Raw genomic sequence first — 19576 nt, forward strand, 5'->3', positions numbered from 1 at the left:
CGGTTCCAGACTGTAGCGCCTAGAACCGCACGGCCACTCCGGCCGGCCCTTACGGTTTCCTAACCCACGTAGGCGCAGCCTCGAACACATACATAATCGTTCCATCCCTAGCCCACACTCCAGCACACCTTCTGAAAAACAGTGGTGGCATCAGTTTATCAACATCCTTAATGGGCAAAAAATCCACCAACCAGCCCACACCCAGCTTCGTGCAGGTACTGCCTCCAGTGCCATTATTGCCTCTCCAACCGACTGAGGTCCACTCCAATAGGATTCATAGATTCAGCTGGGAACGATCGCCGAGGTCTCCTTCTCCAGACCTCATGCTGTGTGTCAAACTCAATTCGACCCACTCCTAATCATCTATCCTGGCAAAGCAGGATTATTCCCACATAGACTGGAACGAATATTATGTGCAAAGCAGTACCCTTGTCGAAAGTAATGATCCTCAAAATTCGGCCGACATCCAGCATGAGACTAATTTCCTACAAAACACTCCGATCTATCTACTATGACCATAACTCTCCCTCCATGTGCTCTTTCCACGTTCCAAGAAGGTAATTTCTTTGTACTCGTGACCAGCACACATTAACAAGCCGCAAACAGCTCCAGCGACATGTTCAAAGTTACTTACAACATAAATGTCTTTGGAACATGACATGCACTGAACTAAATGAAACATCTATAAACTGTATGAAGTATTGTAAAGAATTCCATAGGCTTTCTGGAAACAATCCTACTCCCATGTATCTCAACGTCCTGACAATCACACCAAGAAAACCACATCAAATGTTACCTGGAAGACGCATTCACAAACCCACAGACTCCACCTTTGATTACTCGATGGATTCCTATACGTATGAACGTAAAAAGATAGTTATACCATCTCTTGCACCAAACATCTAGTATGTACACAGCTTTTCCACGAAGATAACAAAAGCTGCTCATAGCAGTCGAATACATAACAAACACACACAAAAAGCGAAGCACTGCACCTTTTCACGATACAATTATCAACCGTCATTTCAAGGAATGTCCGAGACTCTATGACGAAAGCATTGCCACCTTTACAATACCATCATTTACACAGGTTATTACCCAGAGCAGTGTAAAACGTGCAGAATCCTCCTCTTTCTGAAATTCAATAAACCACTCTCACGAACCTCACGCTAGCAACTTATCAACCTCATGCCAGTTTCAACAATCTTTGAAACCATCCTTTCCTAATTAATCCATTAGTACCTTGAAACCAACCTACCCACCCCCAAAACCTACTGTGGCTTTTGTACCCACTATTCGATTGATGACCTAACCCTTTATTTTACCCACGTTATCTCCTATCAACTAAATAAACACAAATCCGCCATATTTGTCTCCCTTGATATTTGAAACGTCCTTGATCGAGCATGGCATTGTGGACTCTCTTCAGGCTGCAAACCTGTGAATGTCTAGGATGTCACCCTCGAAGCATCCTTCTGTCACCACCCTCCTTCATCTGTCACAATCAACCACACCTGCTCCCACATACTCTGTGCTGTCCCTCCTCCTTTACACCTCTACACTTATTATCAAATCACAACCCCCAACCTACGTCCTGCAATAATTTGACGACATTGTCTATCTAACCATTCACCACACCGTTCGATTCTACCAAGTCCCCCTCCAACGCCACTTGAATCTCCTTGTCGAATGGTGTAAAACGTGGAAACTCCAAGTAAATCCACAGAAAAGCTAAGCCACAACCTTTAGTTGGATCGTCATGTCTACCGTCCAGACTTCCATCTCTCCAGCTACAACCAATTCATCCCTCTTACTAAAATAGTATTTACGATTATCACTCGACAGAAAACCAACGTGAAAGGCACACCTCCTTACCATCCATCACAGAACTTGAAACCGATTGAAACCACTAATGGGCCACACATAAGACCTGCATCCTTCTACCATTATCCTCATCTACGAACCCCTCATTCGCTTCATCGTCACCTATGTTAACGTTGCCTGGATCTTCTCCTCCCCTAAATTCTGAGTGTCCCTTGAATTCTGGAAAGACATGCACCCCCCTCTTTGCCTTCCACTTCTGCCTACCTTCCATAACTCGCATCCTATGCCAACTCATCAACTTCCCACACCTTGATGTGGTCTAGCTACAGCACCTTTGGATCTAATGGATTAATCGCAAAAGCCAGACCCAGCACCCAATATCCCACCCACTAACCACCAATCCACGGTGTTACATCCCTGCACCTTTACGCCTTATCAATCTTCTGCTGCCAGAACAGCGACAAACTCACACTTCCCAATAACAAATTCTGTCCCGAAATATACCATTCGTTCCAACCCTAGTCACTACACTCCACATCACACAATCGTTCCAGCTTACTCCTTCCCCCCTTCATCCTTCTTGCTGACCCTTAGTTGCTGCTTGCCGTCCCACAGGGCCCCATAGTAAACTCTCCATTATATCTGTATCATCACCATGACCATTTTCATGCATCGCTATTGCACAACAGCGTCATTCACATTATCACTATTGATTGTATTTAAGTGCAGTATGAAGTCATCTATCAAGTTATAAAAAGCATTAATATTGTACACCGACGTGCTTTTTAAATACCTTCATTTATTGTCATCTGTGTTCACGTATTAATCACGAATATTGTCCTTCAGCGTGTATTTAAAAACTAACTTATTGTCACCTGTTTATATGTAATTTAAAACATCTTTTGCAAGTCGTGTAGAATTTGGCTGAATAGAGGTTTCATCCGTTGCCCCTTCTTGGGGAGTTGAAATAACAATAAAGAAAAATCAAAGAATGGGAAACCACTGTCGCGACGAGATAGATTACAAAATGAGGAAATCCACTGTCATAAACAGTTTAGGTCAGATTTACTGCCTGACGCCTAGGAACGAGCCTCTCGCAAATGGCAAGGTTGGTTAGCTGTTGGCAAGTTACTGTCGTGAGCGTTTATGGAAACTGGTTGAACCATGAACAGGCGACAAGGTGTTGGACGTCCACGCCACTTCATGTGAAAAAGGAAGGGAGGAGCATTAGGGTTTAACGTCTTGTCGACATTGAACTCATCAGAGATAGAGCAAAAGCTCAGAATGTTTGAAGGATAGGGAAGGAAATCGATCGGGCCCTTTCAACGGAACCATCCCAGCATTCGCCTGGAGTGATTTAGGAAAATCAGGGAAAATCCAGATCTGGACCGTCGTCTTTCCGAATGTGAGTCCTAGGGTGAAGGTCGATTGATAAATCATAAGAAGGTCAGTGTTAGAGTTACAGCTTGACAAATCCTTGGAAGACTTGTGACCAAATAAAGCAAAAAGATAGATAACATTTCTTCAGGATTGAGAGAAATGGATAACCAAATGATTTGTGAAGCTAGTCCGTAGAATCTATGAGACTGGAGATGTACCATGACAACTTTGGAAAAATCTTGAAAATGACAAGGGCATATAAACGCATAATTGTCGTACAGTCAGCTTTTAATACGCAAATGCATCCACGCTACTAACAAGAGCAATATATAGAAGCATGGAAAAGAAAGTTGGGATGTGATAGGTGAAAATCAGTTTGGACTTAAGAACGGTAAAGCCATCAGTTCTGAGGATGAGCTTTATAATGGACGCAAAACTTCAGAAAAATCACGTGTTGTATCTGTCCTTCCAACAACTGTTTCCTTTTCAATTTCTTCCATTTTTCCTGCAGATATTTTGACTTAGTTTCCCTGAACTTGCTATTTAGTATTTGATTCGCAATCGACCTATACTACTGTCTTCTTGTCTTTTTCCGAACATTTTTGACCTCCATCTTTCATCAGTCAATAGAAGTACTTCTTCAGTCACCCAAGATTCTTGTGTGATTTCCTTCCTTGTACTTATCTGACAAACTTTTGCGAGTCCCATTTTTAGAAATAGCCATTTCTCTTCGATAGAGTTGCCCTTTTTCAATATTCTCCATCGCAGTATCTACAGCCTTAGACAAATTCACCACCTGACCATTCCTCAATACTTGATTATTCCACAATTTTCCACATTGATTATTTCGAACGGTTCTCTTAAACTTCAATCTGTTCATTATTTAATTGTGATATGAGTCTACATGTGCCCCTGGGTACGTTTTACAACCAATATCAGATTTCGGTGTCTCCATTTTATCATGATGTAAGTGGTATCTTTATGTGTCTCCTGACCTTTTCCAAGTGATGTTTTTTGAACAGTGTATTCGCTGATACTATCTAAAATTTATTGCAGAACTCAGTTAGTCTTCCTCATCTCTGGATCCTGCTACCAAACACATAACTCCGTCTTTTTTAACTCCCACTATTACAACATTACAATCATCCATGAGCATCAGATTTTCATTTCCTTTTATATACTAAATTACAAATTCATATTTTTCTCTATCTCTCCATCTTCTGCATGCAATGTCGACATGTTTTCCACAACTAATGATGTTGGTTTGCTGTCAATTCTGATGAGAATAATCATATCATTGAAATGTTCACAATAAGATACCCTGTGACCTGCTTTCCTATTCCAGACAAATCCTACTCCCATTACTCCATTTTCTGCTGCTGTTAATATTTCTCTGTATTCATCTTGGCAGAAATCCTTATCTTTTTTCTATTTCACTTCACTGACCGTCTCTATATGTAGTCCTTTTGTACACATAGACCTACTGTATCATACCTCATACGTTAGTCTTATTTATGTTGAGTGTCAGCTGTAAGTCTCAGTACCAAAGATGATCTTATGCAAGTCTTGCTGCATTTTGCAACCAATTTCTGCCATCGCAACAGTCCTAAATACTACAGTGCTATTCATAAATAGCCTATTGAAGCCTCCAAAGCTATCCTTCAAATCATTTATGAATATAGTGAACAGTAATGACTCTCTGACAAGACACATAATGGCAGATGAAGTTAGATTTACAATAAAGGAAACAAAAGTAACAAATTATCAGGAACAAAAAGTGAAGAAAAATATCCAGAAGAATAATATATAAACTTAGAACACAAACACAGACAGTGGCAGTACTCTGATAATACGGAAACGAGACGCATATAAAAATACAACCTTAAAATTTCTAGAGGACAACAATATATAAAGTTACAGGGACAATCAACACAAAGATACGAGAAAAATTCTCATAAAAACATCTCACACATATTCACAAAACAGAAAATGAAATGGCTAAAACAAAGGAACCCCACAGCACTCACTCTAAACAGCCTACCAAAAACCCATAAACAGCACATAACAATCAGGCCAGCTGCAGACTTAGAAAATGCCTCTACATATCACATAACTAAAGAAACACATACACACTCACAGGAATATTATGTATACACTAATAACAGAATCATACACAACACTGAAAAGCTGATACAAAAGAACAAATACTGCAACATCTCCACAACAGTCTCACTCACATCATTCAACGTCATCTACATCTGAATCTACATTCTATTTATTTATTTACACCTGAAGTTCCGTAGGACCAAACAGAGGAGCAAATCTCCAAGGTCATGGAAATCGTCAGTACATGAAATTGCAACATAAAAGTAATAACAGATAAAAATAGTATATTTATGACCCCAAAAAAAGTCAATCCATAAGTTTAAGTAAACACAATCAACAATACAACAAGAATCAGCTTAATTTTTCAAGGAACTACTCGACAGAATAGATGGAGTGACCCATGAGGAAACTCTTCAGTTGCGATTTGAAAGCACATGGATTACTGCTAAGATTTTTTAATTCGAGTGGTAGCTTATTGAAAACGGATGCAGCAATTTACTGCACACCTTTCTGCACAAGAGTTCGATCCTAATGCAGGTTTCATTTCTGTCGAGTACTAACTGAGTGAAAGTTGCTTATTCTTGGGAATAAGCTAATATTGTTAACAAGAAATGACAGTAAGGAATATATATGGCCAATGTCACAATACCCAGACTCGTGAACACGGGTCGACAAGAGGTTCGTGAACTTACACCATTTATTGCCCGAACCGTCTGTTTATAAGACAAATATATCCTTTTAGAATGGGAAGAGTTACCCCAAAATATAATACCATACGACATAAGTGAATGAAAATTAGAGAAGTAGACTAATTTTCGTGTCAAACGATCACTCACTTCAGATAGCGTTCGAATAGTAAAAATGGCACTATTTGAAACAGAGCCGATGTTGCACACAACATCCTTTACTACCAAGCTGGTGTCATCAGCAAACAGAAATATTTTAGAGTTACCCATAATACTAGAGGGCATATCATTTATACAAATAAGGGACATGAGTGGCCCCAACACTGATCACTGTCTCACCCGCCACTTGACCGTACCGCACTCAGATCCCACATAATAGCCACTCTCAACATTGTGAATAATGAGCTTTTGCTGTCTGTTGCTAAAGTAATAGGTGAACCAATTGCGAGTTCATCCCTGTGTTCTAGTGGTCCAACTTCTGAAGCAATATTTTGTGATCAACACAATCAAACGCCTTAGTTAAATAAAAAAATATGCCTAGCTTCTAAATCTTTCGTTTAACCCATCCAGTACCTCACAGAGAAAAGAGAATATAGCATTTTCAGTTGTTAAACGACTTCCGAAGCCGAACTGTACATTTGATAGCAAATCGTGCGGTATAAAATTATCTATTATCCTTACATACACAGCCTTTTCAACAACTTTAGCAAACACTGATGGCATAGAAATAGGTTCAAAATTGTCTGCATTATCCTTTTCTCCCTTTTTTAAAGCGATTTACTACTGAGTATTTTAATCGTTCAGGAAACTGACCATTCCTTAAGAAAGAATATGGCTAAATACAGTGCTAACATGTTGTGATGACGTCAACCCACAGGAAAAATAAATATAAAAATCTGAACTGTGAAGTCATCCAAAATTCTAGTTGGAAAACCACACTCTTTGTTATACTTCTCAACTGGTAACAATCCCACTTTTTTTATGAATTGAAAACTCTAGTATTCACGAGAAACTGCTCTGAAATTAACCTAAACCGACAAAATTGTGTATATATTCTCTGAAACTTCAAAGACATCTAAGACAATATCTGAAAGGAATTAGAAAAAGTGACAAAATTTCGTAAATCACACACAATACTGTTAATAATTGCATCAACACTGGGGGGATTCACCGTACATCTACTCACTTTTGAGTATAACCAGTGTCTCTTAATACTACGACTCGTAGCAATACAATATCAAAAGCTTTTATTACTGGGTAAACAGTCCCTACGTGATTTGACAGCTGACATTTATAATTCACGCTCACGTCAGGAAATGCACCAATACGGGAATAGCAGCTTTTACGTTATTGGTCAGAACGCAAGCAATTATGGCGGTCGCCGTAATTTTCGCTCGACGCCATATTTCGCGACAAAATACTCTTATTAGTCACTGCCATATATATAGTCTCATAATAATACATAAAACTACATAAAATAACTAGAATGATTTTGACATGCAAGGAGAATTAGTTCTAATGAGAGGAAGAAGTTTATATTTACTGGTGTTTCAACAATGACAACCAGGCAACTTTTAATTCACTGATTGTAATTGTATTTTCGTTAGTAGAAAGCAAACATAAATTAAACATAGAATTTATTTGAATAGAGTCAGTAATTCTTATACTTTTAATAGAGAAAGAAACTTTCTAGGTCAGGGGATAGCGTTCGGCGAAATCTCTTAACTTTTTGTTGCATACGAAGCGTTGCGTTGGGCAGCACGGTGTCGGCGGGTTACGGTGATGAGAGCAGGATACAGGAAGTTCCGCTGGTTAATCTTCTCCGGCGAAACCCAAATAAAGTTCCGGCACAGCTGTATCATTAACCCCGTGGTGATTAACAAACCACAAGACGCCAGTATACGAACGTTGTTGACCTGTCCTCCCTTTCAAAGTACATTACGTAGACATCGCTCGTTTTTACACTTTACGCACTATCCGTGACGCTATCGTCCATAATTACACAGTTCCTCACAGTCATAAAGTCTTAGCCACAAATACACAGTTCATAGAATTGTTCTTGTGTGTGAAGCACACCGTAAACAATGTCCACTCTGTTCTCGCATTTCAAACTTCGACAACGTCACTGAATGTCATTTGTATTGCACAGTTAATTAAAGTCTTCACTTTCACGGCTTGATAGAATGTGATAGACAACAGTTCCACCACCCAAAACCAATACCAGCAAAGTTCATTCGCATAAAAGCACTGTTCGTGTCGGCCACAACAAAGTATTGTTAGCGATATTTTCACATTCCAGTTTATTTGCTCTTAAAGTTAGCTGGCGATGGCATTACATACCGCAGTGGTAAAGAGAATTAACAGTCTGATAGTTCGGTATCACTGTCCATATAATTACCTATGCTTTTCATAAAACAAAGTACTATTTTTCCGCGCACGCTTCACAGACACACCACCCACCATCCCCTCTACTACACAACAACCTTTCGAGTATCGATACCACAATCGCTGTCCCATGTCTATAGATGTTATATCGTTATCGTAAATTACATAAATCTTCATAAAATCTATTGACTGCATTTTTCACAATTAATAATATTCCAAAAGAGAACTTTACACACTTTACGACAGGTATACAAAGCAAGAAACATATTTATCCATTGGCAAACGAAATAATCACAATTACATCCTTAAATTTCAAAACCACAGTAGAATGTTTCATAATCACAATTAGAAATGCCCATATAAACAAAAGAAAAAGAATAGAAATCTAAAGAAAATCACAAAAAAAATTATATGCTCAATTAGCAATGCCTTCACAATGTGCAGCACAGAACTTTAATATTCTGCTAGGAACTCCATCATATCCATGAAAGTCGTTAATCTTCAGTGATTTAATTATTGATTCAATCTCCGCCTTGTCTGTGTCACAGAGAAGTATTTCAGACATCAATCTCGGAAAGACATTTGCCAAGGAAATTACATGATTCCCATGTAGAAACTAAATTTTTATTTAATTCACCAGCAATGTTCAGAAAGTAATCTACACACACACCCTGCAAGCCACTTTACGATGCCTGACGGAGGGTACCTGTTAACACTAACAGTCATTTTTTTCCCTGTTACACCTGCAAAAACAGCAAGGAAAGAGCGAGTGACTGTGTGGCTACGTATGAGCCCTAATTTCTCGTATCTTATCTTTCTGAGCCTTACGCGAAATGTGTGTTGGTAGCAGTAGAATCATTCTGCAGTCAGCTTAAAATGCTGGTTCTCTCAATTTTCTCAGTAGTGGTCCTCGAATAGAACATCACCTTCCCTCCAGGGATTCACCTTCGAGTTCCCAAAGCATGTCCATAATAATTGCGTGTTGTTCGAACCTACTGGTAAGAAATGTAGCAAACCGCCTCTGGACTAATTCAGCGTCTTCCTTCAATACGACCTGCCGCAGATCCCAAACACTCTAGCTGTTCTCATGGGCCATACTAGAGCTCTATACGTGAAAATGTACTAACATAAATTTTCTGTGTACAGGAAAATCACCAGTACCATCACAGCCATACACAAAATCTCAGCCGGCCGAAGTGGCCGTGCGGTTAAAGGCGCTGCAGTCTGGAACCGCAAGACCGCTACGGTCGCAGGTTCGAATCCTGCCTCGGGCATGGATGTTTGTGATGTCCTTAGGTTAGTTAGGTTTAACTAGTTCTAAGTTCTAGGGGACTAATGACCTCAGAAGTTGAGTCCCATAGTGCTCAGAGCCATTTGAACCATTTTTTGAACAAAATCTCAAACCACCTTATAACACACAAACAAGCCAGTTTCCAAACACATACTGCACAGACTGACTAAAACTACACGCAATCAAGCCAACAACAAAACTGAACACTAGATAATAAAACAAATAGCTGTTCAGAATGGACATGACACAAACATTGTGTACAAAATAAATCACAAAATTATAACATAGATGAAATAAACACCTAACCACAATAGCAAACTGAGAATCACTAACATAGAAACACATGCACACAGAAGGTAAATACAGTGAACGGATACAAAAAGGATCCCATAACAACAACCAAATGACTCACACTCACAATAAAGCAGCCCACAGGAGAGGTAACATACTTGCAAAACGAAGACTTAAAGTAGCGTAGAGAAAAGATAATTTAATAGAAAGAAAACTAAGGACAACCAGAATCAAACCAAACGAACATGTCACATCTAGTATTTATCACCTGATACGTCGAGACTGCAGTTCAGTTTATACTGAACAATTAAGCAGAAATTTCAGTATTAGGTACACAGAAGAGTTCCAAAAAGTTACAGTTTCCTTCCTTCAATCGCAGAACACCCTCTCTATATGGGCCACAGACCAATAGACATCACCACTAACCTAAAAATTCTCATATGCAGCAGTAACCCCCCTCCTTCCCCCTTCCCGTCCACCTCACAGAAACTGCAGAAAGCTGTAGTAGAAAGAAAAGAAATAATTAAAACATACACAGTTCTATGCAGTGGAACTCTGTTCCCTGCCCTCAAAACTTTTTGCACCTATAGACACACACACTCACAGTCACACTCACACACATGCGCACAGACACACACACACACACACACACACACACACACACACAAACACACACAGTTTCACGTAGAATAAAATAATTTCAACCACAACACTCTAACATTCAAGTCATAAATCTTGGGTGTGAGTAATTTTTCTAAATTATGTGCGCTGTGGCTTTAGATGACAAACTGAATGGAAAACAGGTAGGAGGGAGCGCTGAAAAGAAAATGTCTCCGAATTTTTTATGTGAAAACTCTTAAAGTTCTTTTAAATAAAACAAAATTTATTGACATCCTACAGCTTTGTTCTTCATGTCTACATTTTTATTTCTCATCATAGTCACCCTGCCCAGAACGCATTTGTCCCAACAAGGGACCTGGCTGTAGATATCAGTCATTGTATGACTGTTGACGGAGCAGCAACCTCGCCCTTACTTGCACCGTTTCAAGACTATCCTCCAAGCGAAGCCCACGAAGGTGTTCTTTAAGCTTTAGAAAAAGGTGAGAATCTGATGGGCCCAGTTTGGGACTGCATGATGATCGATGACGGGGAACCCAAGGCGTCGGATAATTGCAGATATTGCGGCACTTGTGTGTGGCCAACCACTGTCATGAGAAAGGAGAGGGTGCTCAATACGCGTAAGAACTTCTCGGATTCGTGATTTTACTTTTGTGAGGGTCTTACAGTATCTTACAGAGCTTATGTTAGTGGCTTTATGTATGAATTCCAAATCCACCACGCCTTTAAACCCCCAGAACATTATGATTTTGGCCGCTGATAGCATGGTCTTGAACTTCTCGGCGTCGGTTATCCTTTGTGGCAAACTCCACCTTGCTGCTCTCTTGTTTTCGAGGTGAAAATAGGTGAACCCAGCTTTCATCACATGTCACAATGTTGTCGATGCAATCATCTACATACACAGATTTCATTCTTCTATGCGTTTCAATTGGAGCCACGTTTTCTGCCGTTAGACTCACGGTTGTTTATGATGCACCAAAATAGTTACGTTACACAGCGCCATGTTGCACGCTACAATTCGCACCCCCCTACCGGCAGAGGCTTGGAACTTTCATCAACGAAGCGGGAAAGTCGACTGAGTAATGTACATGACTTGTAACACCTCATACGATACTGAGAAAAGAATAAAAGATTCGGAGGCATTCTTTTCAGCACGCCTTCGTGTAATGCAAAGTAAAGAGAGCCACAGAAACAGCAGAACATACTCAGAAGGCACATACAAAAATATACGAATACTGTTGTGTCTAGACAAGACAACCTAGACACAATGAGAGGAAGCCGAAAGGCACGCGCTTAAACTCACGCAGGCTGGCGTGAGGTCTGAAACAGGATACGTAATGAATGCTATAAAGAAAAGTACGTAGCTTCTGGAATACTTAACTTTAATCCATAATTGTAGAACATCGCTCTTGATGATACATGCTTCATAATATTAATTAGCAATTGAATACGGCGCCTTGCTAGGTCGTAGCAAATGTAGCTGAAGGCTAGGCTAACTATCGTCTCGCCAATTGAGAGCGTAATTGTCAGTGTGGCGTCGCTAGCAACGTCGGCTGTACAACTGGGGCGAGTGCTAGTACGTCTCTCTAGACCTGCCGTGTGGTGGCGCTCGGTCTGCGATCACTGACAGTGGCGACACGCGGGTCGGACATGTACTAATGGACCGCGGCCGATTTAAAAGCTACCACCTAGCAAGTGTGGTGTCTGGCGGTGACACCACAAAACTTTACTTAGAAATTGAAATTATGTATGTACATATAGTAAAAATATATTTAACATAACAGATTTATATTAAAATATGTAATATAATTAATTAAACAAATTAATTTTTTCGTACTTTTATCATTTTGATTCCTAATAGATTTTTGAGTGAATGCAATGTCTTTCACATTTAACTTACATCGATTCGTGCATTCTCTGCGCTGTTGAGGTTTACGCAATTTGATTATGTTCGTCTTCTTCTGCCATCAGTATTTCTCATTCTTGACCATGGATACAATAACGATTTTTTTAATCGGACTTCCTCTTCTGTTGCAGGCAGCTACAGTGACATGACATTGGCATAATGCGCGGAAGAAAAGAAAGCTTTCATGGTTTTGCACTAAATGAACTCTCACACTTCATAATTTCATAGGATTATTATTCAGACAACACACTGTATCACAAGAAATACGTCTTCTCGCCACTTCAACTAAAGACAGAGTCTCTCTAATAATTGTCAAAAAAATTGAAAAACTTTCCGTCATTTGTCCTTCGCCTTCCGGCGTAGCAAAATATCTCTTTGCCAATGCTTTCCTTCATGCACCTATACAATGTCTAAGTTAAAAAAAAAAAAAAAAAAAAAAAAAAAATTGTGTTTTGTCACAGTGGAGCCTCTTCAAAAACGGATGTAATTGTAATAAAATGTGGACACGAGAATGAACTTCAACTTGAACAAGGATAACTGAATATAGTCCTGTTAGCTAATGCGATGCTGGGGAATAAGACTGGAAACTGAGCCTCTAAAAACCGTGGATGGGTTCTGCTACTTGTGAAGCAAAATAACTGACAGAATATAAAATGCAAGATGGCAATAACATAAAATGTATTTCCGGAAAAGAAGAAATTGCCACCATCGATATATTACGTTGGTGCATAAGTTCGTATGGTTTTTCCATAAGTTTAATAAATACAACGAAATAGACATAACAAAGAGAAAGTTTTCGATTGTGTTGAACCACAGTCATGCAATACTTTTTAAAACAGTAAATCCCCATTTGACAGTGTATTATTATATTTATGTTTTGTACTATCCAGATTTCGGCTTTTATGCCATTATCAAGTACCATGCTAAAGGTCGTTAATTCAGAGTAAAATAGTTCCATAAAGGAAGTCAGCACTAAGTTAATAAAGAAGCAGTAATAGTCTTGTTTACGTTGTCAACCGGTAACCAAAATACATTTCTCATATTTTCTCATTAACATGAACTTTCAACAAAGTACGTTGCTCGAGAAAACCTTTAACACACAAAACTAAGAAAATCCATGAGCAAGACAGAATTAAAACACCGTCTCAAGTTCCTAAAATATTGGTTTTGATATTACAGGAATGCTGCAAGTAAATAACATCAAAAGTAAAAATCATTATAAATTTTCCATGAGTTGTAGAAACATTTTTTTCATGGTGCCTATGAGAGGGAGAAATTAAAATAAGTAAGACGAACATGCACAGATAAGTCACCATGTAGCTTCCAAGTGTGCACGTGCAGTACATTACTAGAAATAGGAAATGAATTATAACTGTGGTATGCTCTTGTAAACGTATTAATTTAACACAGATCGTATAATATAGGGAATACAACCTTAGTAAGAAAGCATCACCCAATGAAAAATAATTTTGAATCGAAATAAATATGTGTACATGAGTCAATATGTTCATCATACTCATATCTCACTAACAACAAATGTAATCAAGAGTACTTCGAGAAGTGAGCACGATAAGCCTTAATGTGTCAAAGAAGTGACTGGTGTAAAAACATTTTTACACGACTTGACTTCATACAGTTCTAGGATTTTTCAGTACATTAAATATGATAAATTCAATTTAGGACATTGCCAAAAAGACATCAGCGATAATTTAGTTACAAACGCTGTCATGTCTGTATTATCAATCTTAAAGACGTGTTTTAGCCTTTTTACCACCTTTGAACTGGCTTAACAAATATGACTTAATGATGATCCAACAACAGTCAAATAGCAGATTACTCTTTTAAAAACATAAAAGGGACTTCAGTCATCAATAACATAATCACCTTTCCTGTTTACAACAGTCTTCCAACGCTGGGGTAATTTTTCGACTGTAGAAATCCGTTGCTTTTGCGGCGGAGAACGTTTTCATCTGGAAAGGAAAGTTCTTTGAAGCTTGTTGGATAGGGAGCGGAAAAGGTGAAAATATGAGGGCGCAAGGGCAGGTGAATGAGGTGGGTGCGCAATGACTTCCCAGCCAAGCTCCTGTATAGCGTTATTTGTCGGTCTTGGAGAATGCGGAAGCGTGTCATTGTCGAGTAGCGTCACTTTACGCTGTTTTCCTGGTCGTTATTCTTGGACTGCATCTGCAAGACGTCTCAGTTGTTGACAAAAATTAACAGTGGTGATGGTTACACCTCGGGGAAGCAAATTGTAGTACACCACACCGTCGCTCTACCACCACATGTATAACGTTATCTTTTGTGTCTGCGCACAGGTCTTTGTGCGACAGTTTGCTGCTTTGCTTGGGGTCAACCACTACTTTCTTTTCCTTATGTTAGTATGAAAAAACAATTATTCGCCACCAGTAACGATACAGGATGTTATTCGCGAGCCATTTGATGACGAACATGCGGAGACCTGCTGGTTTTTATGATTTTGGCTTAGAGCATACGGTATACTTAACCCGATTTTTGAACCTTCCCACTGCGCGCAAATGTCGCACGGTGGTAGAATTTATCACAGTTCATCACATTTTCCAGTTCTCGAGTACGCTAATGTGGATTGTTGTGTTGGCAGAAGAGCCAACACCGTGTTACTAGTGGAGGCCAAAATGCACGCGTTTTAGCTCACGCAGGCTGGTGTGAAGATGGAAGAACTATACTGACGTGAGGTCTGGAACATGACAAGGAATTAGAATTCAGAAAGCGGACGTAATTAGTTTGATACTTAACTTCAATCCATTAATGATGAACTTCGCTCTTGACGGTACATGATTCACAATATTATCTGTTCAGAATACATTCGTAGTAACTGAATATGGCGCCTTGCTAGGTCGTAGCAAATGACGTAGCTGAAGGGTATGCTAAACTGTCGTCTCGGCAAATGAGAGCGTATGTAGACAGTGAACCATCGCTAGCAAAGTCGCCTGTACAACTGGGGCGAGTGCTAGGGAGTCTCTCTAGACTAGACCTGCCGTGTGGCAGCGCTCAGTCTGCAATCACTGACAGTGGCGACACGCGGGTCCGACGTATACTAACGGACCGCGACCGATTTAAAGGCTACCACCTAGCAAGTGTGGTGTCTGGCGGTGACACCACATGGATAATTCTTGGTTAATGCTTTTAAACGATCTTCATCAAACCTCGAAAATCTTCCTGAACTCGGAGAACCACTAATGTCAACGATAAAACCATTTTCTTGCGTGCTCTGTCCAATGGCGTTATCCCCATACATGGCGTAAATGTTTCTGGATGCCTCGGCTGCTGCCACCCCTCCATCGAACTCAAACAGGAGACTATGTCGGAAATGCTCCGATTCCTCCACTTGGCACTCGATTTTATGGCGTCCACAGATCCACTCACTATCTCCAAATGACAAAATGACAGCACGTAAACTGAAATAGCAACAGTGAACAACTATTAAAAGTGACAGTCGATAAACGAACCCATAGCAGAGATTATGCACCAACATATGAGGATAATCCCAAAAGTAGGGTCTCCTATTTTTTTTATAAGTACAGAACTCTGTTTGTGTGGCAGTTGGTCACACTGTTACGAAGAGTGCTGCACGCGCCATGTGTAAACATGCGCACGCCGCGCTGAAGCGCTCAGTCTTGGCTTGGTAGCCGTTGAGAATGGAGCTCCCGTTGGATGTTATTGCCAAGTGAGAACTGAGCGCTGTTATTCGGGTTTTGAACGCAAAGGGTACTGCGCCGATTGAAATCCATCGCCAATTGACGGAAGTGTATGGTGAGTCGTGCATGAATGTCAAAAATGTTCGTATGTGGTGTAGAGAGTTTGCAGCTGGTCGGGACGAAATTCACGACGAACAAAGGAGCGGGAGACCGTCAGTTTCTGAGGAGACAGTGTTGAAGGTTGAGCAAAGCATGCGTGAAGATCGGCGGATCACCCTGGATGATCCCTGCACGTTGGTTCATCAGCTTTCCCGAAGGACCGCTCACAGAATTTTAAAGGAAACATTGAACTACCGGAAGGTGTGCCCAAGATGGGTGCCACGCATGCTGACAGAGGACCACATGCGGCAACGAGTTGATGCTTCCCGCGCATTTCTTCACCGCCTTGCAGCCGAACAGAAAACTTTCTGGACCCAATTGTCACGGTGACGAAAACTGGGCATACCACTTTACACCTGATACCAAGCAACAATCACGCCAGTGGCGGCATCCTTCTTCGCCAAAGCCGCGGAAATTCAAACACAGTCTGCCGGTAAAGTCATGGCAACCGTTTCTTGGGATCGGAAAGGGGGATTGTTGGTCGACTTTATGCCCACTGGGATCACAATTAACGCTGACAGGTACTGGGAAACTCTAAAGAAACTCAAACGGTCAATTCAGAACCGGAGAACAGGAATGTTGAACAAGGCTGTACATATTCTCCATGACAACGCTAGCCCACACATCGCTCGGCAAACCGTTGCTCTCCTGCAACAGTTTCAGTGGAACATTATCACCCACCCACCCTATAGTCCTGACTTGGCGCCAAGTGACTATCACCTGTTCCCTAGGTTAAAAGAACATTTGGCCCCAAAGCGATTCAACTCCGACGACGAGGTGAAAGGAGAGGTTCATAACTTCCCGAACAGCATGGCGGCGAGCTGGTATGACATGGGCAAACAAAAACTTCCACAGCGTCTACAAAAATTCATCGACAGAAATGGTGATAATGTCGACAAATAGCTAAATTTTCTAGCTGTAAGCTGATATAAACCATTGTAGAAATAAACAGGTGTATGTACTTATAAAAAAATAGGAGACCTTACTTTTGGGATTACCCTCGTAATAAACTGAAGTTTTCAGATGTCTCTTCTGAAGTTATTTGTCTGGAGTGTAGCCTTCTACAGTGAAACGTGGACAATAAAGTTCCGACAAGAAGAGAATAAACACTTTTGAAATGTGCTAGTATTCCAATATGCTGAAAATTAAATGTGTAGCTCGAATAACTGATGAGGGGCTACGGAGCGGAAACGGGAAAAAACAAATTTATGGAATAAAGGAACCTGTTGAAAAAAGGTTCAAGTACAGTAAGAAGGTCCTTATTAATGTAGATGATATTAGATATGCCTAGATGAAGAGCCCAGGATAACTAAAGTCTGTCCGGCATCTAATCAATCTTCGGGCGGAAGAACAAAACAATAACAGCAACAACAACACTAACAACAATTACTCGCCAACAAGGCGACCGTACGGAATTGAATCGAATAACGTGTGTATCGAATACTTTCCAGACGTCAAGGAACATTGCATCAACCTGGTCTCCGTTATTAACTGCCTTTTAACTCTCGTGAACGAACAGAACGAGCTGAGTTTCACAATATTGCTGTTTGCCGAAACCTTGTTTATTTCTGCGGAGGAGATATTCGGTCTCCATGCGGTCTTAAAACGCCAACATAATATTTTCTTCATAATTATATTTAACATAGTATGTTTTTCATAATTCTACAAGAGATTGGCGCCAGTACATCGGTATGCATGCGACATTATACGTAACAAATATGTTCCGAAACGCCGCGCATGAAAACTGGATTTTCCGGTGCTTCCACGTCGGGTTCTACTGGTGATAAACAGGTAGAGTCAATTGATTTGGACAGCCGTCGGGCTAGGGACCATTTGTATACCCAACCGGAAGACTGTCTTAGTGTCACTATCCGACAGTAAAGGATCAAAGTGTGAATATTGCCGCCGGCCTTTGTGACCGAGCGGTTCTAGGCGCTTCAGCCGGAAGCGCGCTGCTGCTGCGATCGCAGGTTAGAATCCTGCCTCAGGCATGGATGTGTGTGATGTCCTTAGGTTAGTTAGGTTAAATTAGTTCTAAGTCTAGGGGACTGATGACCTCAGATGTTAAGTCCCATAGTGCTCAGACCGATTTGAACCATATGAACCATGAATATTGCACACTGCCTCCTGGTTAGGCAAATGGAGCAAATTTTTTTTTATTTTTATTTTTATTTATTTATTTTTTTTTTTTTTTTTGCATTTGATTCGATCTAAGGGGGACTTGATGTGTCTTATGGAGGCACCATTTGTTCATGAGCGGTTCCTCAGAAAACCCCACAAAAAGAATTTATTTTTTTCGCTCTCACCAGTGGACCAAAACCCAGCTGAGGATTATGAGACGGCTGTGTACAGAAAACTGCTGCAGTTGTTACGATGTTTCCTAAGAGCCTAGAAAATTATCTTCATATCTTTATCTGTTTCCGAAGTACAGACGCTCAAAGCTACCCTATTTGTACACATAGAACACATGTGTAAAATCCTGTGTGAGGCGAAAACGTAATTTTAGAGATGTAGAACGGACAAACATGCTGTAAAGTGTCTCCATATTATCACCTTCCGCAGTAAAACGGTTTCATTATTGGATATAAGGCCCCCTGGTACGCAAAAAACTGTTTTCCCTTATAATCCCATACGTTCCTGAACACCTTTGTGCCATCCTTACTCGGTTTTTTAATTTAAATCCGTAGAATTTATAGTGATAGTTAAGCTACGAAAATGAAGAGTAAAATAGTTTTTCTTCAGTTAAAACTTCCGGGCTGATAGGCCGTGCTCGATGTGTAAAATCCTTCCCTGATGTTTCGTCTCCGACTGCGGCAGACATCCTCCGAGGTAAAGCGGCGAACTGCAAAGAGAACTCGAGGGAGCGCTGATTATATAGGCAGTACAGAGGGCGCCACTGCGCACCACGTGGCGTCGGCTATGAGACTGTCTTTGGTATTGCCAACATTCTCGATTGAAAGTAATCGATCGTCACGCTATAAGTGCAACGCTGACATCCAAATTTTATCCAGTTTGACACCTTCGTCTTTCCCGCTAAATTATTACGGTGTTTCTCAATCTCGACAGCCTCTCTATACATGCGCGCATAGTAATGCGAGGTTTTAGATATGACGCTCGTCTCGCTGAATTTTATTTCATTATTACCTTCCTGGTAAACATGTTCTGCTACAGCCGATTTATCCGTGTGACCGACTCGGCAATTCCTCTTATGTTCAACAAGACGGGTGTTCACACTTCTCTTTGTGGTACCGATATA

Source organism: Schistocerca americana, chromosome 2 (genome assembly GCF_021461395.2).
Source record: "Schistocerca americana isolate TAMUIC-IGC-003095 chromosome 2, iqSchAmer2.1, whole genome shotgun sequence".
Taxonomy (NCBI): Eukaryota; Metazoa; Arthropoda; class Insecta; order Orthoptera; family Acrididae; genus Schistocerca; species Schistocerca americana.